Consider the following 25,470-nt stretch of genomic DNA (forward strand, 5'->3'; position numbering starts at 1 on the left):
CAAAACCGGCAGCTGCACACGCACATACACATACACATACAGAACGTACAGGAGCTATAAGAAAGATGCTGGTAGCTGCGTGTGTGTGTGTGTGTGTGTGTGTGCTGATGCCACTTTGGTGCAAAGAAAGTTGCCATGGAGAAAATTTAATCAAAATATTTGCACATCCGCCAGAGCAGCGAGAAGTTGGCAAGGCGACTAGAATTACCAGTACCACGACCAGATATTGTATAGTATATCCATGAAGACAGACAACCAGACAACAGGTCTTCCCAGTCTCATGGTCTCCAACTCCAACTCCGACTTCGACTCCGACTCGGCTCCTTTTGGTTATTTGGTGCATGAAACCAGTCAAACATCATTCGAGACACGGCTAAATCTTCTCCAAGCGCTTTTTTGGAGCAGCTTTCAACAGGCAGTTGCAACAACAACTTCAGCATCAGCTCCAAAAGTCAAAGACATCATCGTTGTTGTTGTCTTTGACAATTATTTACCGTTGGCGCTTAACTGTTAATTTGCCAGGCCAACAAACAGTTCGAATAGCAAGGCCCCCGTTTCGATTTATATGTATATATATATACATGTACACAGTTGCAGCTGCATCCTCAGCAATTGCAACATGCCACACATTTTTTATAGCTCTTAATTTGACAACGTTGTAAAAATGTTTGCTTCACATAAACTGCTCTCAATCCGCTCTCTCTTGCTATTATCATCTTCAGCTTTATATATTTTTATATATATTCCTGAAGAGTCGAACTCAGAGTCTGAGTCAGACACATGATTCCGTGGCAAACACCGCACAAATGTAATTAAATGTTTTTCAGCACGTTCGTTCGACTCCTGTCTGCACATTTTTGCCATTCTATTTTCATCTTTAGCTATTTTTTTTTTCTTTTTTATTTGCAGCGCTGCTCTACGCGCTTCTCATTATTAGAAAATAAATTGCAGGATGAGCGCGCTATTAAACTGCAATTAAATGATTGCAACAAATGACTGGCAGAAACATCTTGTGCTTTTTCTTTTCAAATTTCAGATGATTAATTGCCTCCTGCCTTTTGATATTTTTCCTTTCTTTTGGCTTGGGAAAAATCTTTAGCAACTGCAGCTGGAATTTTCCATGTTCATTTGATTAGCTATGCGAATGATGAAAACTTTTCGGAAAACTCGTTTAAAGTTGGCAACTTTATTGAGCTAACACTCAAAGTGTTTAATTGAAAACGTAGAACTTATTAACAAGTAAGGCTGTTCTAGTTGAATGGGGAAACTATTGTTATAAAAAGTTCTAGATTGTCCTAAGATTTTGCGAACATTGCGTATACTTAGAATAATCAAAATTGCCAGATCACTTCAAAAAAATGTTATAAAAAATAACACATTTTCCAAACATCAAAAGAAAATTTCTTAAAATTACTAGGGATTGCAAAAAAAATATAAAATATAGAAAAAACAAAAATTATAGACTGATATATGTCTGTTTAATTTAGTCATTGATGTTTAACGTAATCATACCCATTCTAAAAGGTACAGGGTGTAGGAACTTTTCCAGCTAATTAATTAAACTAATTTCGACTTCTATGTTTTAGTTGCCTGTGTTAACCCTGCACTTTCTCAGTACAAGGTCAGCCCAAATACGCAAAGCTAGATGCAGGGTCAAAGGGTAAACAAGGTTGTCGTGGAGACGGGAAACAACGGTATAAAGCATATAAGGCCGAGCAGGCCACAAGAAATCAATTGTTCATTTGCATATGCATGACTTTTCCACAACAGCGACAGAAGCAGAAGCAGAAGCAACAACAAAAACGGCAGCAACAACAGCAACATCAACGGGCCACAAATGGTCATCAGATTGGCTCGAATAGCTCCCAGTTGGCCAGGTCAGTTGGTTTCGCCTGCTTTATAGCACGACCTCAATATTTATTTGTATGTCTGTTTGCACACGGCAAGGCAAGCATTCATTCGAGATGTCGAGCATTTATTCAGGCATTCATTTGAGTACTCGTATCCCGACAACTGTAACCAGTTGACCATTTTGGCTCACATCTTCTACTCAACAGTTTTCGCGTATTTTCCTGCATTTTTCATGATTTTTCACATTGGCCTCTTGACTTTGTGTTTAAGTTTGTTTCACTGTTTCCTGGACCTTGGCCAACTGGCTGCCAACTTTGGTAAATTGAATAAAAAACTAATTCGCCAAACTATTTGGCAAAAAAAAAAAAGTGGAAGATGAAATGGTAAAAAATACGAGTAAAATCCATAAAGTTATCAGTTCAGAGTTAATTTTGTTTATTCAGCTTTCTGGTGCGCCTTAAAAATTAATAAATTCTTGCAAACTTGGGATCATAAACAGATTTAGATTTAATCAAATGATAGCCCGCCGGCTGGATAATAACGTCAATATATTTCAATGTGTGGCAACTCGATTAAACGTGCCACAGAGAGAGATGGAAACCGAGGCTCTGGATGAGTAGGAGTTATAACGCTGGCAATGGAAAAATGTTGCTGCCACATGAGAAATGGCAACAGATTTTTGCCGCATTCATGTGAAAATGTGTGCAGGGGTTTGGAAAAATGCTTTTAGCTCTATATAAACTATCATCATCAGATTTTTCGGTCGCCCTACAACATTTTATGAGCACAAAACATTCTGTGGGCACAACTGACAGAGTACATACATACATACATACAAACACACACACACAGTACCCTCATAACTATACCATGTTTGTGTATGTTGGCACCACAAATTACAGAGGGAGGAAAGCGGGGGGTAAATCGAAAATGTAACGCTCGAAAATTGCCTGTCAAATGACAAAAATGGTTTCATTTCTGTGTCCTAATGGCAGTTGGTCATTTTTTATGACCGGTCCCAAAATATTTCTCTGTTGGGCTTACCAAGAGATTAGACAGAGACCCGATAACCCCTGGGTACATATATACATGAATACATACATATTTGTACAACATATCAACACATTTGGGGGTCGACTCATGTTGTGGTCATCACACAGTTGGAGCACAAATAACTTTGTTTTGTTCACTCGCAAAGGGTTAACAATTTGTAGAGTTTAAAGGCCAATCTTGTGCATAGAAAATAGTCATGAATTGAACTTGAACTTGTCATTAATTAAATTGAAAAGATTGTAGACGATTGATCTGCTGTTGTAGCGGGTCAATTGATTGGGAAGAATCATGAGCAGATATAAAATAATAATTGAAATTCTTCCGCTTTAAAGCAATCACTGTACTTCATTTAATAATCGCAATTGCTGCAATTGCAAACTATAAACTCTTGGCAATAAATCGCTTCCAGCCAATTGCATTGATTGGGATAACGAGGTCCTTTCTGCCAGTGAAATATAAACATTGCCTGGCTATTTAATGAGGCATAAAGATTTCAGGCAGTTGGTCTTCAGCTCGTTATCCTCAATCGGCACCTTGTAGCAGCCAGTGGACAGCCAAGACATAAAACTGTCAAAAAGTCGCCTATATAAATCGCTGAACTAAATGCCTTTCATAGTTTAATGTCACCTCGGGGGATTTGAGTCACACACACACTTACACAGAAAAGAGAGAAGATCTATAGTTGACCAGGCAAAAGGAGCAGACAACGTGTCTCTATCGTGTGGCAACAAGAACAACAAGAACTGGGCAACTAGGGAACTGGTAACTACACAGAAAAAAATATTTTTCAAAAATGTAACTTGATTGTAGCTTGTATACATACTTAAAAGTGTTCAGGATACTATTGTTAAAGAAGTCTTAGATATTTGTTTTAACTAATAGAAATCTTATAGAGTCCCAAAAACAAAAATATTTGTTTACTTACTTAACGTCTTCTAAAAGCAGTTGATAGAAAAAAGTTGCAAACAATAATATAATTACAAATGAAAGTTTTAAATTTACAACTTAATTTATATATTAAATTGAACACTGAAAGATAATAAAACAAATTGTAAAGTTGCAAGTTGTATTCAAAATATTTTAAATGATCCAACATTTGTTGCAACGATTGGAAAAACTTAGAAAAACCCAATCAGATCAATAAGTATAAGCATTAATATTAGTATTGGAAGAATTTCTAGGATGGATAGGTATCTAATATCAGCAAGTCTTCTAATGTGTCAGTATTAGTATAAGGGATTACTGAAAAGGTATATGACAATGGAGATTTTTATTAAAGAGAGAGAGAGAGCTATGTTGAGAAAATGTAAAATATGTTGAGAGCCAAATGAAAAATTGTGCCTGAATCAAGTATTTTGTACTTGGTTAAAGAATATTCGGGATTGTCGTACTTCTGACACCGCATTAGAATGAGTTTATCCCGAAATCTCCGATTTTTTGTTCTGTGTAGCTTTTGTTTAGTCTTTTGTACGATGTCCTGTCCTCCGCTTGGTTGTCATTAAAGTCGCATGAATTATGCAGTAGCCCAAGTGAACTAGTTAGCTGCAGTGTCGTCTGTTACAACAAGGGTTCGGGTTTGTTTGTTGTTTTAATTAACTAATTAAGATTTTTCTATGTCGCTTGTCGCTTGTTGCAACAATGACTGAGGTACGTGTGGAATGCTTGCATTATTTGTTGCAGCCAAGTTGCTAAGGACCCAATTAACCTTTTATGGCCATTTGGCACAATAACAAGAAGGAGAAGCAGAAGATACAGAACAGAACAGAACAGAACCAGAACGAAAAGTCGAACGAGACCGAAACAGAAACAGAAACCGCAACGAAGACAATGCCAGAGAAAAGACAGGCTTAAGTATTGGCTTTGTAAGCATCTTAGGAGGCAACTGGCAGCTACTACCAAAGTTGCAACTGCCACTGGCACTTCAGTTGGCCAGTTAACAGCGAACAGAGCTAAATTGCAGTACCATACTTGGCGCTTATTAGTTTTGGCCAGAGTCAGCAAACAATGATCTTGTTTGTGGCCCACAATGGATATCATAAATTCCCACTACAAATTGACATTGGAAATATTGTGCACCACGTGCAACCCAAAAAGGGGAATCGTTGATTTCCTGTTTTTATTTTTATTATATTTGATCTGTTCCCCCACTTTTTCTGTTGGAGTACTTACCTCAATGCGGCTTGCTTATCTGCTATTTATTTATTTATATAAATATATTTTGCCAGCAATTCTTATCAACTGCAACGAGAAAACAGAAAAAAATATATAAATCACCAACTGTACAGGTACTCAGGCAGGTAAAGTTAAGTAAAGTAAAGATAAGCTCTTATTATCGACTGATAATGGCTGCCTGATAATAGTTTTTCTATTTAATTAACCGTGTCGCTGCCAGTCACAATTTATGGTTCTGACTTATATGGCATATGGGATCTGGTCAAGAAATGCATTATGGCTTCCCGTTTTCAACGCCAACCAACATAATTAAGCTTTAATTAATTGTTTTTCATATGGCAAAAACAAATGCATTTAACAACATTTACACAACTTTATTTATTTACACATTTCCTTTTGAAAAACTATGCAATTTTTTTTGTTCAACTCAATTTCAATTTATTGTAATTAAAATGCAATTGTTTTCGGTTGCCAGATTAATTTGCATACAATTTAGAATATGCAATTATTTACAATGTGTTTGAAATAGCTCAACAAGGCAAATATTTCGTACATGTCTAAAGCAAAATTAGTTTAAATTAATGAAAATATAACAAAATATAATGTTTATTTAATTTAACAAGAGATAAATGAGAACAACAGAGAGAGTGTCTATACAAATATTTCTGTTTATTGTTAAGATGTTTTCAATTAATGAAAATATATCATAGTTTGTGTGCAGGATATTTCATAATGACAAAGTTTATGTATAATCTAAAAATTTATGACAACAATATCTCACAACTAAATTTCCGTCCATTCTGTTCAAAACTGTTGATCCCGTTGCAACCCACACACACTTTTCATTATTACACTGTGTGGCCAACATAACTGGTTAGGTGTTGGTTTAATGTGCAATGGCTTCTAAGAATATGAGAATAAAACAACAACAGTACACAACAAAAAAAACCGAGGTAAAATCAATAAAACTAATTTTTATTTTACTATTTTATCATTCTTTTTGCTTTAAAATTATAATAACTTATAATTTAATTTTAATATGAACTTTAAATCATATTTCAAAGTTAAATTATTTATTAAATCGATCCTTGGTTTACTTATCCTAGTTGACGTTATAGAAAAAAAATTTAAATATTTATAAATTTCAGAAGAACAATAATACCAGAATTTCTTAAGCCAAGTACAGAATACTTAATTAAATCACTATTTTTTTTGGCTCTCAGTAAATACTTTGATTTTGGTGCTCTTTAAGACTCTTTTTATTAGATCAAATATTTTAGTCTTCTTTCACTTATTTTATGCAATATTCATGAATTAAAAACTGGAATTTTAGAATTTTCTTTCTGTGTAACAACAAAAAGAAGAACATAAAGTACTTGTCTCAAGTGGCCGATAGATAAAAATCGTACAGCGATATCAACTTTAAGTCACCAATGCTTGCTGAGTGTTGTTTTTGTTGTTGTGTGTGGAATGTGTATGTCATGTGCGTGATGACCAAGTCACCCAAATACCACAAATACACATGTACTCACACCAACAATGATAAATACAAGTAGCTACATATTTTATTTTTTTCCAATAACTAATTAGAATCGCCTTGGGAGCTGAGCTGGAAACAATGGGGGACTGCAAATGACTGCCAAAATGCGAATAATATAATTAATAAATGTGCCCCAAGCATTGCTAATCAAACTAATTAATTAATTCGATTTGAGCGCCATGTGATTCAAAGGAAATCTAATTAATGAAGCAAGCCTGCACATTTCTGTTGCAAGGACAAAGGCCATAAATTATTTCATTTGCAAATGTATTATGTGTGGGTGAGTGTGTGTGGGTGTGTGTGTGTACGATTGTCTGTATGTATGTGAGATACTATAGATGTGTGGGCGAAACACAGAAGCTGCTTCTGTGTCAAGTGCTCAGATCTATTTAAGAGGCTTAAAAACTTGACAACAAATTTCGCACGCTTTGCGTCGCCCACCAACAGCGACAACAGCAACAATAACAACAAAAAACAAAAAACAAAAACAACAAGAGCAATAATAACAATGTTGAATGATTTGCGAGTTGCCAGTTCATTAAATAAATGTTGGACCAATAAGCTAAAGCAAAAGCGGCTTATATAAACGATCCGGCAAAAGGGTTCTTTTCGGTTTTTGATTAAACGCTGTGTGCGCTTTCTTGAGCATACCCTACACATGTGGGGTATTTACATTCTGTGAGTGAGCTAAGAGAAAAGTCATATATATTACTTATTTGATTATTTAATGATTGTAATAATAAACTCTTGTTTCAAATATCAAAAGTAATACTTAAAATAAAGATAAGTATTATTTTTAGCTTCAATGTTACATTTTTCAAATGTAGACGAAAGTTAATTTGTTATTTTTTAATGATTCCAATAATAGACTGTAGTCTCACGTATCAAAAAATAATTGTAAAAATTTAAATAACAATTTAAAAAAAAAAAAAATCAACACAATTTTCAAAAATTTTACAGTGTATTGTAAATTGTATTGTAGCTTAACCAATTGAGGTTCTGTAAATAGCATAAATTATTTGCTAATGATCGCAAAATGTTGCTGGCCGTAAACACTCTTAAATTGTATAAACAAAATGCCTCTAGCTTTTTGTTCGGTTAAAAATTTTCTTTTTTTATTATTATTCGTTTTGGATTTTTTGTCTGGCCCGAGGCGTGGTTTCATTCTGTTTTATGTTCTGGCACGATGCCCATTAAAATAGCTTCGATTCGGCCAGTCGGCATAAAATGACTTTCCGTTTTCGATATCTCTTTCTTTGCCCCGTTTGCCATATCGTTTCTGGTTGAACGTCTTGATTAAGCGCAATTAATTTCTGCAATTGCTGATTGTAAATCCAATTTATGCTGTTTGCAACTGATTGGCGAGCACATTCGACACGGTAAAAATCTCCCAGTGTTGCTTTGTTCGGTTGTCCATCATCCGCGACGAAGGTCATATGCATATTTATTCAGACTGTTGTTGTTGTTGTTACTGAAGTTGTTGTTGTTATTGTACACGAAAACGCTTCTTTTGAATATTAATAAAAATTTACATAGCCGGCTAACCAGTTTCATATTGTGATCGTCTCTTTCTCCCTCTATCTATTTTTCTATATCTGTCTTTCTCTCTCTTACAGTCTGTTTTCCTGCGTCATCGATTTAGAGTTTAACTTGGCCCATACAAGCGTGTAATTTGTTTGGGCTTTATGTTTATTGATTTTGGCTAGCGCCATGAAAGCTGCCAAATGGACTTTGGAATAGGACTTTACGACTGTCTAGATAAGTCACGCTGCCACTCAAGTCCCAGAGCTTAAACATTGAATTAACAGTGGTCGAAAAACCCATTTAAGAAAACTCAAATAAATCTCGAATTGTGAATTAAGCAAATGTTTTTACGAGGTGAAATTGTCCTAAACTTGTAATTTAATCCACAATATTTGCTATTTTTTAAACAAACCGTTGTCGATTTTAGCCACTGTATCTTTTGCCTGTTGTGCATTTTATGGCCAAAAAAGTAACTGCCACAATTTGTCTTGCATTAAGACAACACTCGAAGGAAATGGAGATTCAGAGACTTTGTAGGATTGTGTGCTTATCGATTTTGTGGAATGTCGCTTTGTTGTTATTGTTGTTGCTGTTGCCAAAAATTTAATTACAAAACAATGAAAGCAACAATGAAGAAGAAGAAGAAGGCGAAGACGAAGACCATTGTAAGGCAGGACAATGGGCGAAAAATGGCAACAATAAAAAGCAAATAAAAATGCCAGGCAATAATTTTATTTAAGTTGCAACTTGTAACTCGCAACAAAAATGCGAATTATGTGCAACGTGAGGGCTTGGACTGCCGAGTCTTAAGAGCAGCCAGGAATGAGCTGAATCTGAGTGCGGTCTGGTCATGAAAACGGTCCCAAAGTCATCGTTGCAGTCGTGTCAGCATCCGGGGAATGCAACAGAAATTGCAAATCATGCAATTTGTGCGCACTTCGAATGCAATCAGCAAACTGTTTGATTTATGATCATTTGCAGTTCAGTTTGTACTAATTCTTCAAATCATACAAAAGCCTGACTCAACATAAAATTAATCATACCATGGAGAGGTACTTCTCCTCTCACTCTCTCTCCAGTATCTTCTGTTTTTCCAGAAGACGTTACAATCAATAACTCAAATCAATTGCAGGACTGCAGTTGTTAACTCTCCAGAGGCCAAGACAACGTCTCAAGACTCAGTCTCGACCTCTGGCTGCATAAAACTAGTAATTATACAGACCCCAATGGGCTGGTCTTGTCCCGGTTTCCTCCTACCAACCTGCTGCTCCTCCTTCTTGCCAATATATTGTGATAAACGAGCGCTGAATTGTGAGACGTCCTTTTGTATGGCATATATAGTAAGAGAAGTCGTGTGGAAGGAAACAACTTTATTATGAATAATGCGAGTTGTGGCACAGCTTTTGCTTTTATCACTATTGCAACATGTTGCAGCTAATTGCACACTTTGTAATTTCATTTGTTACAGCTTGCAATAAGCATACATTTACTAATTAACTGTCATTGTTAAATTTCCAAGAAGACGCCACGTCACGACCTCAACAACCTCTCCAGAGTTTTTCAAGCCCCCCTCCTCCCCAGAGTCCCCAGTGTTGCAGCTGTCATCTGAACCACTCGGAAAGTCAGAGAGTCAGAAATAAGTATGCACTACCCACTCGTCTGAAAGTCAGTTTGAAACTCGTATCTCAAGAATGCGTGTGTGTGTGTATCTGTTAGATACACTTATTTTCGAAATGCATATTCAAGTTTGCGGCTGGCTGCATGTGGAGTTCAGTTTCAATGAAGACAAGTTTAAATGAATTCAGATGACCACAAAAAATCAATAAAATCAAAATGAAAATTATTAAAACAAAGTAATCTCTGTGGAGATCATATTTAACTTGAATGCCTACAACAATAATGAAATGCATTCAAAACTATTTACAAAGTTGCACATTAGTTTTAAGTTAAGCCAAGAGTTTAAATTGTTAGACATAAATCTTGTAGAAAAGCTGAACAATAAAAAAGTAAAATAATCTTTTAAAGCTTTAAAACTATCAACTATTTCTTATTTTAAATGCTGCAATCAGCACTTGGCATAGATTATGCTATCAAATTTTATTTTGAACTTCTATTTATTCTTAGAAATGCCAGGTACTTTTTTCTATAAATGTCAACAGATAGTGTCAGATATAAAAAATATATTATTGGGCATGAATTAATGACGACTTACTAATTTTTTGCCACATAACAACTAAATAACCACAAGCCAGCCATCATCATCATTAATTCATATAAATATTTATGTAAATATATGTTTGCAGACCACATACATGAATAATCAACAAAGTGCTGTTCAATATTTAATGCACATCCATAAAAATACAAACGAGTTTATTTATTAAATATATTTCGTTGGCCATTTGCACAGCTTGTTGACATTTTTGCATTATTATTTATATATTTTGCTAACAAATATTTGCAATGGAAGTACTAAAAATATGATGAATACCTTTGATGTGGTAAAACAAATATTTAATCTCGGAATTTTGTACACCCTGCAGTTAATTATTCGGGTGTGATAAACATGTGTAAGAGAATGCATACCGAAAGCGAATAAAATTCTACTATTAATCATAACAACTCGAATTTTTTCCTGAATCTTTCCTGAATATTTTATTCCAAAATCTACTAAATTGTAGAGTATCTTTTAATTGAACACTGAATTCTTGTTCGTGACATTTAGTGCGCTAACAAAATCAAACAAATGAATCTCAAAAGCTGATGGGCAAAAAAATAAATAATGAATATAGTTTGTACATATGTATACACATGTACTACATACATGTTAATATGTACGTACATATATCTACATACACTCGTACGTGTTTCTACCAGTATTTGTGAGTTTCCGCTGCAGATAACAAAATCCGAAAAAAAAGAAAGAAAAACAATGAGAAAAATAAATAATATATATAAATGTGGAGCGTTGTAATCGCCATATGTGATGTATAACAAAAACAAATATGTAAACAGTTATTGTATTAATTCATTGATGATATCAACTATCATTCATATATGCCCGAACCGTTATAACTTGTCTGAAGTTTCTTTGAAACATATTATGCAACAAGAAGAAAGAGAGAAACAACTTATAAACATAATCAAAGTATAAAAGTCCCAAGCGCCCTGTGGCTAGACAGTGAAAGTTACAACTAATAATCAAGAAATTGATGATCACAATGATGATGATAATGATTATGTCAATGGCAAAAATTTGTAAAAATCACACGAATCACATTCATTCATTCATTCATTGAAGAAGACATTGGCATTGCATAAGCCGTAAAATTGCCAAAACTCAATAGAGATTTAAGTTTGGCAAAAGTTTTGCAAATATTTCCTTCCCTCTTAAAGCGGATGTTATGTAACATAATCAAACGCCTAGGGGAGTAAATTGTTAAGAAAAAGTTAAAGGTCAGTATCTGGCATCTTTAGGAAGAAATCAACCTTTGGAAAATACTTCCCCATTCATAAGCCCAAGAAGTTAAGACAGAAGCTGCTGATATGTCTTCCAGCCTTTAGAACACAAATAAACTGAGCACTCGGCCAAGGCAAATGTATCTCAAAGATACAAACTTAAACTTGTGCTAAAAATAACTGCAATTATCTTGTCAAATCAAGTTGCTACTTGTAGCTGGAACAATTTGAATTCTGCCAACTTCCGGCCCACTGAAGTAATCTCTTACCAGCTTCTGCCTTCTTCTCTTTTATCCTTTCATTCAGAAATTTAGCCATTTGCATTTCCTCCTACAAGCAGCATTCTCTGGCTTAGTCTGTATTTCGCTTTTGTATTTGTTGATAAACAAATGGTCAAATATAATTAGAGTACTCGTCAGTGGCAGCTTGGAAAGCAAAGCAGGTGTCAGCAACAAACGAATAACAAACAAACGAAAGATAGGAGAAAGACAGAGAGAGAGACAGAGAGAGAGAGAAGCAGGCAAAATGGACTATGGGCTTGAGTAAATAAATAGCTGTAAAAATCTTTAAAAGGCCATCAGACGGTTGTTCACCTGCGACTCTGTCGACGCGCTTCACGTCGTTTCTTGGTCAACCTTTTGGGCCGAGCCCAGTCGCAGTTGTTGTTGTTATTATTTTATATATCTTGTTGTTTTTGTTGTGGCTGTCATTTCAGTTGCTTCTGTTAAGTTTGTTGATTTTTTTGTGCTTTTTTCTTTTTTAGTTAATTTTTAACGTGCCAAGAATTTCATCCGCCCATTTCCATGTCAATTGGCTGCGCACGTTGCGTTCTGATTTGGAAGCTCGTTTTCGTTTTTTAGCAGTTTTTTGTTGTATATTTATTTTCTTTGTTGCGCTTTCTGTTACAAATTCGGGGTGTTAACTTTCAAGACGACCCACATAGGCAGCCAGCTAGCCAGGCTAGTCCTCTAATCAACTTGACAGCTCACATGCTAAAAATTTTAAAGAGTTGTCTCGACTCTGCATCGAAGTTACAACTCATTACGATGCCTAATTACGGCTCAATCAACCGACTGTCTACCTGCAACATCAGCCAGCTACACTGAAAAGAAAATCAATCTTAAATTTATGTTTTATATTGCTGATTTCAGCTTGTTTTTTAAGGTATTTATTTAGCATAATATTGTTAAATTGAAACAGTATGCGCATAAAATGGCAACTCAACATAAGAAAGTCAAAGAAGCCTAAAATTTTTAAGTTAACAAATAAAAATTCTTTCAGAGCCCTGAAAATTTGAATGTTTCTGAGAAAAATCGTGCTTGAGTCAAGTATTTTGTACTTTGTTCAAGTAAATTCCATTCTTCTTATACCGCATTCGATTGATTTTATTACGGAATTCCTAACTTTTTTTTTTCTGTGTACGATCTGCAAGCTGCAGATGCAGATGCAGCTGTAGAGCTGTAGGGCTGTAGGGCTGTAGGTATTGTAGGTTGCCTCAGCTGCCTGGTTACCTAACTGCAACTTAATGACTTACTGAAAGTAAAGACAGTCGCAACGGAACCAACGACAAGCGCACACAAAGTTTGCGGCATGCCTCAAATATTTGGCGGCACCTGAATGCATTTTACAAATTTTTATGTTGCTGTTGCTGTTGCTGTTGTTGCGGCTGTTACTGTGGCTGCTGTTGCAGCAACATGTGATAAATTGCAGACATCAACAGCCAACAGGCAACAGCAACAACAACTACAACAACTGCCTACACTTGGCAGACGAAGTTACTTTAGTTGCTGACATTTTTGGTTAACTGACTCATTGCCTTGGGCACTGCACCCTGTCAGGGCACGGCTTTTACTCGAACCTGTAGTCGTACTTATGGTAGGAACGAATCTCAGGTATTTAACCATTAACATTTGTAAATGAACCAGAGAAAAATGCCAAGCCAAAGGTGACTCTGACTCGCTGTGGCAGCTGTTGATGACTTTGCAATGAATTCGCTTTCAACTGCAGGCATCGAAAGTGTTAAAGCCATCAGATGCGTTTCTATTCAATACCCAACTCAACCATTTACAACAATATGTATATGTATCTTCATCTACAACTGTATGTGTGTGTGTGTGCCTGTTAATGATGATGCAACATTTGCCACAATTGTATAAAAAGCGCCCGTGGTGTTGAGGCAAAAGTTTAATGCCCGAAGGCCAAAAGCGCGTTTTGTGTGTTTGTATATGCTTTACGAGTATATATCACATATAATTGTTGTTGATTCGATGATGTTTTCTCATTTCTTACAGAGACGCCGCACATCGAGGGTATAATGAATATGTCATGATGTTGCCACACAACTAATACCCGGCATTTACATAGGATTTAGCGAGATTATGCGAACTATAATGTAGATCACAACAAATAGTTACCAGTAATAATATCTGAGATATTTAAAAATGTTCAACTCTCTAATTGTTTTAAATATTATTACCAAACATGTTCTCGAACAACCCAAAATAAATAAATAAGAAATAGAAACCCAATAAGAAATGCAAAAGCAATTTATAAAATTCTAAAGATTTGTCGAGAGATTCGATTAAATTGTATATCTATTGAAATAAGTTAAATTCATTTTTGAAATATATTAAAAGACCAAAAATATATTTTAAATAAAAACATTTATTGTATAAAATATATATCAATAAATAATAATTTTGTTGAAATTGAAAATATATAAATGGCAACCAATTTTTGTGAGTCTGAAAATATTTGCGAATTCAAAAGCAAATATCATAAGAATCCGTGTAGATTTGTTTATCACATCTGTATATATATTTCATATATTAATTAAAATTATTTTAGCAACATATTTATCTAATTAAATGATGAATCAATTATAAACAAGTCAAATGGAGTTAATGCAGGGTATCTCAAAGGCACTCCCTCCTCTTAATTGTTCTATAAAGCTTGTGTGTTGGCTAAAAGTGTATGTCATCTTCCTTATGCCCATTTTTAGAAAACTCCAACTTTAAATGTCACTGCTCAGCAGTCAACTGTGAACATTTGCATTGGCATTTTCCGTGGCACAGTTGGATATATTGGCGCTGTTGTGTTTTGTTGTGTTGTGTTGTGGTTACGGTTTAATAACCATTCATTGCTAATGCCAATAAAAACAGACGCCAGAGACTAGACTCTAGCTTGGATATGGTTATAGTAATGGCCACAGTTATAGCCATATTACAAATAATAAATAAAAACTAGTCAAGTGAGCATAGAGCCAAAAACATTGCAACAGGTTTATTTACTGGCCTTTTGCCTTATTAAATCTTCTGCTTTGCTATTGTTGTGTTCGCTGTTGGTATTGTTGTTGTTAGCTGTCTGGTTGTTGTATTTCTTATGTGCCTTTTTTTCTGACAACAATGATTTGCGACTGAAGGTTAGTTCGCGTCATTAGAGACTTCTGAGTTTTTCATAATATTATGGCGGATACTTTTAACTGTGGCCAGGGGAAACCAATTGAAAATAATGAGAAAAACATGTTAAAATAAAGATTAGAAAAACTTTAAATAAATTGTTGCAAAATACTGCAACTAACAAATGTATTTTAAAGATATGCTTCAGCACACACACGCACACACTTAAGTACTTCTCATAAAACAAAGTTCAGCTATCGCAAAATGCTCTCAACTCAACAACAACAACAACAACAACAACGAACAATAAACAACCAACAATCACGAGGGCACAGCGACCTATTGTTGAAACTTGGTTCTGCTTTAGAAATTTGCTTTCTTCTCTCCTTTTTTTTTCTGGCTGATAACAACAAATTCGAATACAATGCTAAAAACTTTTTGGCTGCCTTTGATATAGTCCTATTCGTACTTGTTCTTGGTGAATATCTCGAGCGCGTATATTTGGCAAATTCTTAAGTTCTTTTTGGACATGCTGGCCTCTCTCTATATACTTGAGCAAGTAATTCATTACTTGTTAAGATTCTTCTTATTCTGTGTAGCTGCTGCTGCCTATTGTGTGCTAAAGGGAAAACCGAAATACACTGAAAGTCCAACAACAACGAGGAAGTCGCTTCTCGGCTAACTGTATGTATGTGTGTGTGTTGTGTGCGCGTGTATCCGTCAGATATAGCTCCAACCATTTGTATTTGCCGAGTTGCTCATATTTTATGGCCCCTTCTCGCGCAAACAATACAAGAGTACTACAACAAAATATTCAGCACGATAAGCATTTTTTATTCTCCATCGTCTTCTTCGTTTTTTTTTTTTTGTTATTTTTATAAATATGCGGCCCATGCTGCCACTCAAAACTGACCCAAGACACATCATGAAAAGGCGCAACACACACACACACACAAACACTTCCCTTGATGTCTATCGCAACAAGTTGACAGACGAAGTAAAAAATCCACGCAATGCCACAATAACAAATTTAAGGAAGCAACTTAATGTGACAATGGAGGACACGAGGGAATTGCTTGTAGAAAGATTAATACATTAAGTAACATTTTGATAAAATAAAATTATGATAACAAAATTCTCTTTTTTTTAATTTAGATTCAATATAATGTGACAAAAAAAAAATAAATAATGTAAAATTGAAAATCGCAAAAAAAAACGATTAAGATTTGACAGTGATATAAAGTAAAAATTTTTTTGAATATTAAGAAAAAAAATCCCTAATTTAAATATACAGAATGTTTCATTAAATGAATTTTAAAAAGCTGTTAAAGTTGCAGCAAAAGTGGGAAAATTGGATAAGAAAGAAAAATAAGCCTTAAATAAGATATATATATATATAAGTTTTAAGTATCTGAATGGTGTAAAATTAAATTAAGAATAGATAAAGTATTTAAAATAGAACATAGTTGAAAAAAATACAACAAATATTGTAGGAAACGTACTTTCTAGACTTTCAACTGCTCATAACTTTATGTAAGCTTGTAATAATTTCAATAATTCAAGATTATTAACTGGTATCTAAAGATATATAGTATAACAGTTAACTGATGAGGTCATATCATATAAATAATATTGGAATTTCAATTAAATTAAATCAAATTTTGCACTGATTTTCATTCGACTTGTGATCCTTTGTGCCAACCGATCCCTTTTTGGCATTTTGGCCAACATTCTTGCGGACTGCGTGACATGTGCCAGGCGCTCCAATTTATGGCCATCGATACGAGCACTATAAATTGTGGCTAGCTATTGATTTGCCATTGTTGTTGTTGGTAGTGTTGCTGTTGTTGTTGCGTGTGTTGACAGTTGACAGTTGAGTTACAAGGTCATTATGTGGTTGTTTGTGGCTATTTGCTGTTGCTATTCTCGCTGACCAGCATTGGGCGTGCACACAACGAGTTTTTGCGTCATGAGATACAAAATGTATCTGTATCTGTATCGGTATCGGTATCAATATCCGTATATCTGCGTGCGTAATTACAGTTAACGTCAAACGGTCAAAAGCTCAACTTCATTTCCGTTGCTGCCACCAAACAATTCCCAGCCAATTCAAGTCAACTCTTAAATCATAGAAACTGAAATTTTTTTGATTGATGTCTTAGGCAGCTCCAAACATCTTGCCAAGTATCCATCTTCTGTTTGACAGGTAGCGCGATAAAAAAAAAGGAAAGAAAAAGATTCACGAAAAGAAGAAGAAGAAGCAGAAGAAGTGAAGCGTGAGCATCGATGATCCCTTGCTTCAATTGAGCTGTCTTTGTCCATTTTGGGCCAGCTACAGATTCAGATACGTATCTTTTGCTTAATATATATTTTTTGCCATTGTCTGGTATGGTCTCGTCTCGTTGTCTGTGTTGAGTAGCTGCTGTGTGTGTGTGTGTGTGTTTAGATTTACATATTTGTTTTGCTGCCCACAGTGATTAGAGGAAGCTCAGCACAAGTCTGTTGCTGATGGGGCCCAATTAGTATTTTGGACTTGTCCAAATATTTGAGCTACTTTACTGCTGTCACTTGGGCGCAACTTTTGTCCAGTCTTCTGTGTGTGTGTGTGTGTGACACATGAAGCCGGTACTGATACGATCTGATAAGGCACCAGCTGGTTCTTAATTTGAAAACTGGATGTGGAAGTGGGTCGTCAGCTCGAATTTGTCGTGAAAGATGCGAAGAGCCAAGTTAAGTTTTATGGGCAAAAGCAATAATCCCAAATGCGTTGCGCTTTCACCAAACTGCACTTAAAAGAGCTGCAGTACCGAAAGTAAAATGACACACACACAGACTGCATGTGACAAATGCAGATACAAGATACAAATGCTGACAGCTACTTAATCGAAGTAGCCGCAACGAATCCAAAGAGAAGTCCAAAGTGAAACCTAAATGCAGTTGATAGTATGCACTTGCATTTTGCCCGTCTCTTGGCCAACTTTTTGTGAGTACCAACAAAACCAAAAGCCAAAGATGAGTTTCAATTTCAGTTGCTGTAAGTTGAGTTTGAGTTTCGGTTTGTGAAGATGATGTTGACTGCCGCATTCCACAAGATGCAGGCCCAAAAATGAAAATGAAAAAAAAAAAAAAAAAAAAATTGAAAAACACGGATACCCAAAGACTATATGACTGTGGTCTCGTATAAATCGCTGTTAATGCGGTTGTTCTTCTTGTTGTGGTTGTTGTTGTTGTGCTGGGGCTGCAGGAACCAGTTTGGTTTGAATTTTATGTGTATTTGGTTGAAAATTTACGAGTTTGGCGAATAAAGCAGCAAAGAATTCAATGAACTCGTCTTCAGAACAGACTTCTAAGCCAGCAGCTCTTCCAAATACAAACATACATACATACAGACACATGTATCTTAAACGTTTACACTGCCAATGTGTATGTAGAACATGCATCTTCCACACACACACACATACATTTAAAAGAGGAGCCTATGCATGTATGCATGTGTACACACAAAAAAAAAATTCGGAACTGCGGAATAAAATCACCCAATATGGTGCTAAATTAAGGTATTCTTGGATTTTCTCAAGTTAAGCACCAAACACTTTTACCAGCACAATTTTTATCAGAAATATTTTGATTTTCGTAATTTTTTTTTAGTTATAGTATAGTTTAGGGTTCCTTTAATTTTTTTAATCTGAGTCGTTGCCTTTTTTCTGCATATTGTCTTAATTTAACAATAATATACTAAATACATACTTTAAAAATCTTGCTGAAATCAAGAATATTGAATTTGCATTTTTGAATAATTCTTTTCTCACTGTGTACACATTTTTGCCACAGGCTCCTAGTTATGCAAATGTTCACTCTGCCCACCCGCTGCAAAGGCTTTAAGCAGAAATTGCTTTCGAATTGGTTTAGACAACGAATTTTTAAGCCTGCCACTAACAACAAAAACAAGAACAGTAGAATAAGAAGAAGAAGAAGAGAAACAGAAACATTGGCTTACGCTGCATGTTGCCAATTGTTTTTGCTGCTGCAGTCGTGTTGTTGTTGTTATTGTTGTTGTTGTTGTATTCTTGTATCTGCAGGTTGTTGCAACATTTGTCTTGTCATTGCAGTTGTAGATCCTTCTGCTGCTATCTACCTCTCTCCACAATTAGCTGCAGCCGTTGGCTAACATCCACTTGGCCCATTGGCTAAATTGCCTAGAATTGCAATTTAGTTCGCTGCTCTCTCAATTTTTGGTCGTTTCTCTAACACATTTTTAATTGTGTGCCACGCAGAATTTGTTCAGCTCACTTTAGTTGCCAGAGTTATAATTAAAATGCAGCCTCAGAAACAATTTATGGCTAAGAGGCTGGCATTTAAGTATTAATTGCCATCATTTGAGGCCTTTTAAATACCGAGATGCCAAGTTGGACGGAGATTGGTCCCACTGAGAGAATTGACTGGGAAAGTTAAACATTTGGTTTGGCAGATACACACTAAAAGCTATTATTATTAGTTCTTGAACTATCGAAATTATTATATTAAGAAATAGCAATTAATACAGACTGCTTAAAAAATTATTTTGAAATGCTAACAATTTATAAAAAAAATTACCTACATCTATGTGACTTTTTAAAAAAAAATTCTCAATTATTTAATCATAAGCTACAGACTAATTAAACAATTATGTTGGAAGCTAACAATTATAATTAAAAATAACTAAATATTAAATATAAAATCATTCAAAATACCTTTATCAATATAACTTTGTTAAGCAAATATTAATATAAAATTATATATATTAACTATTAAGTCATTAATTGGAGACTGGTTAAATAATTATTTTAAGAAGCTAAAAATTATTATAAGAAAATTAAATATTAAATTTAAAAACATTTATATTACCTTAAATGATGTAAATTTGTTACACAAATATTTTTTAATTATTAAGTTCGTTAAATAAATACACATTCACTATTAAATCACTTTTCTTGTCTTGGTACACAAATGTTAAAATCGTCGACAAATATATCGACAACACACATGCTGAGATAAAGGAACTCTCTGTGGTGCACAAACTTATGTTTATTACTGTGAAATTAGAGACCGTGTCTTAAGTTACTCAAAGTTCTTTCACAACTAGACACAGGCTGAGGTTAAGTCTTGCATAAAGAACTTGTACAGCATCGCAATCGGACACTACGTGCCCCCTCGTTGTAACCCCTTATCCAAGTGCCATTTGGCCATTTGCAGTTTCCATTTTAAGCTGTCATTCCGAGTGCTTCAGTTGTCCAGCACTAACTACAGTTATACACAAACGTGCTCACCGTTTGGGACGACATTAGATTATAGTCGACAGACCATGGAAGAGATCTACAAAACAGTTGACATACGAGTATGATGATATTTTCCCTTGAGACATGATATGTAAATTCTTCGATCATATTACAATCGCTGTGGAACGTGGACTGACCTACGACTTGGCTAATGTTATTTGTATTGAGTTAAGTTGGTCTAAATTTGATGAGAGTGGTTGAAAGAACGTGAAAACGTGCGAAATAAATGAAAGATTAGGGGGCCCATCTGTTGTATTTCGCACCTGGCCAAATTGTGAGGTCAACGTGAGCAGAACATAAATCAACAGAGTGGACAGGCCATGATGTAAGCGGAGTCATAATATGTTTGTGATTAATTTATTGAAATTAACATAAATGGCAACAGCTTTAACTTTTACTCGCTTCCCTCAAACTCTTTGTCACTGGCCGCAAACAACTCCTCGACCCCCCACTGCCGCCTTTTGGCCCCAACCTGGCCGACATTAATAATTAAATTTAATTGCCATTGCTGCTTCTTAATGATGCAGACCGAAAAAAAAAATCATCAGAAAAAAAAGTGGCAGTCAGGTCGAACCCAGAGCCGGGTCCCGAGGCCCCTAGTTGGCCGAGAAAGAAACCCGTTTTCAAATGGACATGGAAATTAAACGAATGTTGAGTTTTATTAAATAAATAAAAATGAATGAGAGGCTTTTTTGTTGCAGACGCTGAAGAAAGAGACATAATAAACTTGGGCGGTGGCGGTGGCGGCGGCACTTTTACTTGTTGGCTCATTGCGAATATGAATTGGTTGGGACAGGTTTTAGCAGGTGTCAGGTCCCAAAGCTTGTCAAACGGGTAAATATACGACAAAATTTTGAGTTATGCGACAAGTGAAGGGTACAGAGAACCAAGTCAAGGGGAATTCCTGCGAATGTGCGTGGAAATGGGGGGAAAAGTGAAAATTATATTTGCATAAATTTCAAGTCCAATCTATTAAAATTATAAATAATGAACAAGGTGCTTTCAAGTAAGATATCTCATGGTAAATTGACCAAACAAGTAATATTATTGAGTATTTTATTTGACTTCATTAAAAATAGACAAAAACTAATAATTTCAGTTTTTTATTAAATTAAATCAAAAGCGATTTCTATAAAGCCGTTTTTAAAAAATCTATTTAATAACCTATCAAGGTTTTAATTTGTTGACAATTTAAAAGAGAATGTTAATTTTTTTATGAGAAAACCGTTCAACGAACTCAAGCTAAGTGAACACCTACTTGGTCAATATTCCAGTTTCCAATTTAATTATGCAGATTAATAAAACGCAGTATAATTAACGGATTATAAATATACAAAAGTCTACAAATTACTATCTTATGTATCTATCTAACTGAATTTCAGCCTGATAAGTCGGTACGCTCCCTTGTGAAAGTGTGTCATCTAACGGCTTGCGACTTGGCTCCGTGATAATTAATAAATTTGGCCCGATTCTAGGCCAGGTCTGTGTGGAGCTTAGAGAGGTAGAAGAGAGTGAGAGAGGGAGGAAGCAAACAAACCAGCAGCAGGCACACAGATTTGTGTGGGGTTGGTAGCTGCCATGGCAAAGTCAAAAACAAAAGGCTTAAAAAACAAATGGCAAGGATGTGTCTAGGAGGGGATTTAACGGAAAACAAAGTCACAGCTGCGACAAGGCATGAAAATCAAATAAAAATTTATTGATTTTTCTATGCCGGCGCAAAACAAAGCTAAGGAAGTGGCCAATAAAAGTAATTTGCAGACAAACACAAAAGACTAAAACAAAAAAAAGCGAAGAAAGAAGGCTAAAAACAAACATGCAAAAACAAATGTGCGCTGACAAAGTCAATGCACGCCAAAACTAAGAAGAGGAAGAATCAGACAAACTCAAAAAAAAAAAGCAAAAGAGAACAACAACAAAGAGAAGACCCAGAAGAAGAAGCAGAACTTGAGCACGCAAAGAGCCAAGCGTTTCTGGGGGAGTTCAAAGGAGGCAGCGGTGGCAGCGACAACGCGTCGTTTGCAGTGTTGTAAATGTCAGCTCGAGTTAACGGAGCCACGCGTAACAAACACACGCAACAAAAACAAATGCTTTGTTGTGGAGCGCCGGGCAACAGCAACAACAACAACAGAAGCAACAGCAACAACAACAGCAACTGCAACCAAGGGCATAGGCAGTTCACAGCGAAGAGGGGTACTAAATTACAAATATATTTTGTTGTATACTTATTTAAATTATAAAAAAAAAATATATTCGTGGATTTTTCGCAAACTAATCTAAGATGCTCAATGACTAATGATACATCTATAAATATATATTTAGTCATAGAAATCCACACCCTTTGCTTTTCTAAGGAATGTTTCTTTTTTTTTTCAAAGATTTAGTTGAGTTTTACTATTTTTTTTTAAATTATTTTTCATTTAAAGAAGTTCACAGAGAAGTTCCCAGCCAATCCTTAACTTTTTGAGTCACTTCTTAAGGAATATTTCTAGATTTGTTTTAATAAAATTTAGTTTTATTTTATTATAACAATTTTTCATTAAAATTTATTATATTTATCATTTTAAAGATATGCAGTCATTAAATTGTCAACCAGTCCTTTACTTTTCTAAGCACTCCTTTAGTTATATTTCTAGATTTTTTTTATAAATTTTAATAATACCATAGGCACAAACCTAATATTTATAGTTTTATCCTTTCTTGAGCAGAAACACAATGAATTCAAAAATGGTCAATACCTTTAAAGATATAGAACGTGAAAGTTTGGCTAATATTAGCTATAACATCATCGAATCTTTTGTTTGCCAATTTCGGAAGCAAAACAAATATTTAGCCCTGAATATAAGGGTGTCCCCCTTGATACCCCGCTGCCTACACCCTTGACAGCAACAGCAACAACAACAACGAACAGCAGCAGGTGCCGCTGCCTTAGCAAGGTTCTATGCCAACCGTTTCGTTGTGGGTTGTCTATCTGTCTGTCTGTCTGACCTGTCTGTAGTTGTTGTTATTGTTGTTGTTGTTGAGTTGCTCCTGGTCGCGTGGCAGAGACACTTGACGTTCAGCTGGTTCGACTTACCCTCTCTCTTTCTCGCTCTCCTTTGCTTCGATTGCTACTCCTGCTGCTGTTGTTGCTGCTGCTGCTGATGTTGCTGGTGATGTTGCTGATGTGACCGCTACAGCACTTGGGTTGCTCTGCTTTGATTTTGCTGTCAAAACGTAGACGTGAGGATTATGCTAGTGGACTTTAACGGACACGGCACAAAACTCCAAGCACTCACTGTAAACACACTCGCGATTGTTGTTGTTGCTGTTGTGCTTGTTGTTGTTGTTGGTAGCAGGCGTTGAATTTATTTGCACGCTTTCATTTGATTTGCTCAACTGAAATATTCACGTTAATAATTTGTAATTTATGCTTATTATTTATAATTTGCATTTATTTTTCACACATTACTTTTGCCGACGATGAAGATGAAGCAAAACACACAGCTGACTGTGATTGCTGTGTGTGTGTTAACTTCTACTTCTGTTGTTGTATTTTCACGCGCCCTCACACATATGCACACACACACACACACGGACGCGAGCACACAAACACATGTACATGCACTAACAAAACAAACCGTGCACCTGTGTGTGAGAGTGTTGTCACTGTTGTTCTCGTGTGCAAGTGGAGAAAGAGAAATGCAACGTTCCGTTCAACACGCGCCCCACTTCCAACTATTTCAACGGCTAAAAATCGACTAACTCGAGAAGCGACTGAAATGCTTCTCTGAACTTGTCTGAACCGAAACGGTTCGCACTCGCCACCGCATCGTTAACCGGCTAAGGGTTGGTTGGCAACGCGACGACAAACCCAACGCAACAGCAACATGTTCGATGTGGCACCCGGATTTGTCTGATAAACTTGCTACCCGATAAATGCCAAATACTGTGCGGGTCTCTTAACATTCTTTAGCGAAAAAAAACAAAAAACAAATGTCTGGAATGACGAATGCACCCGCATTTACCAAATGGATTTCGGCTTGAAATGGTTATATGAAAAGTGAAACTTATCGCCACATGTATGGTATGTACTTGAAACCATTTTTTATCATAGTATGAAATATAAAGGTTCGTGCACTTAACGATATCTTTAGAATATGTCAATAAAATTAAATTACACTAAAGTCTCGATAATTAAGGCCAGCAATATAAATTTCTGCAGAATTCATTATTCCTAAACATTTTTTATTTACTACATATGAGAAATTTCATTAATTATCCAAAAAGATCCAAACTACAAACGAATGTTTGCGCCAAGCTTGACTTTACTTATGATAATAGAAATATATATTTTATTAGCTTTTAAGTACAAGTTATCTAGCTAAATGTACTGATGAAAAATCCAACAACCTAATTAAGTTTCTAATGAAAGTTGATATTTAAAGATATACAGAGGTGCTAGAGAAATATAAACCAATCGAAAGCCAACTGAAAACCTAACAAAACCGATACATTTTATAAAGTCTTTCAGTTGGCTTCATTTTTGGGGCACTTCTGAAAGAAATATATTCAGGAAAAAATGGAAAAGGAATAAAAGTTTCTATTGCCTCTAAACACTAGATTTAGTTAAGAGCCAACTACTGCTCATCTCTGATGCAACATACGCTACAACTTGTTAGTTGCCGGCATCCACGTCGCTTCGAACATGCTGTGACTGAAGCACTTGACTCTGGCAATGCACGTGGCTCATTTGCATTTGTGGTTGTGTTGTGGTTCGGTTTGGGAGTTGAACGATCCAAAAAGGAAGATGAGAAAAATTTGCGCGCAAATTCATTGATATATTTTAAAAGGAATAAATATTTGCATAATATTGTACTAATAAACATGAATAGGCATAATAATAAGAAACAGCTGTGTTTGTTTAATATATTTTTAGGTCACAAAACCCCAATGGAAACATACGCATTTAAATAGCTAATCTTACGACTGTTCTAGTCGGATATTGAATGGAAAACATTTGCACAACTGTTTTTATTTGTTTTATCAAAATGACCAGATGTTGAACTAGTTTTATATTACGATTCAACTGTTAAAATTGGATATGAAATAAAACAGTTCCCAAGCGCATGGGAACTTTAATTTCACTTAAAGTTCATCCAAGTAGTTATATATAATATCT

At 35.4% G+C, this 25,470-nt stretch overlaps 1 protein-coding gene across 2 annotated transcripts in view; it reads right to left on the reverse strand.

The window, feature by feature from the left end:
- The window catches only part of LOC117783978 (putative polypeptide N-acetylgalactosaminyltransferase 9), a 67,624-nt gene extending 43,578 nt beyond the window's left edge, over positions 1 to 24,046 (reverse strand). For both annotated transcript variants that reach the window (XM_034621564.1, XM_034621562.1), the window contains exons 1-2: positions 23,386 to 24,046; positions 5,074 to 5,142 (exon numbers count right to left, since the gene is read on the reverse strand). The gene's annotated coding sequence lies outside the window, so the exon portion shown is untranslated. The remainder of the gene's footprint in view (positions 1 to 5,073; positions 5,143 to 23,385) is intronic.
- Positions 24,047 to 25,470: the final 1,424 nt, after the last annotated feature.

Source organism: Drosophila innubila (genome assembly GCF_004354385.1).
Source record: "Drosophila innubila isolate TH190305 chromosome 2R unlocalized genomic scaffold, UK_Dinn_1.0 1_C_2R, whole genome shotgun sequence".
Taxonomy (NCBI): Eukaryota; Metazoa; Arthropoda; class Insecta; order Diptera; family Drosophilidae; genus Drosophila; species Drosophila innubila.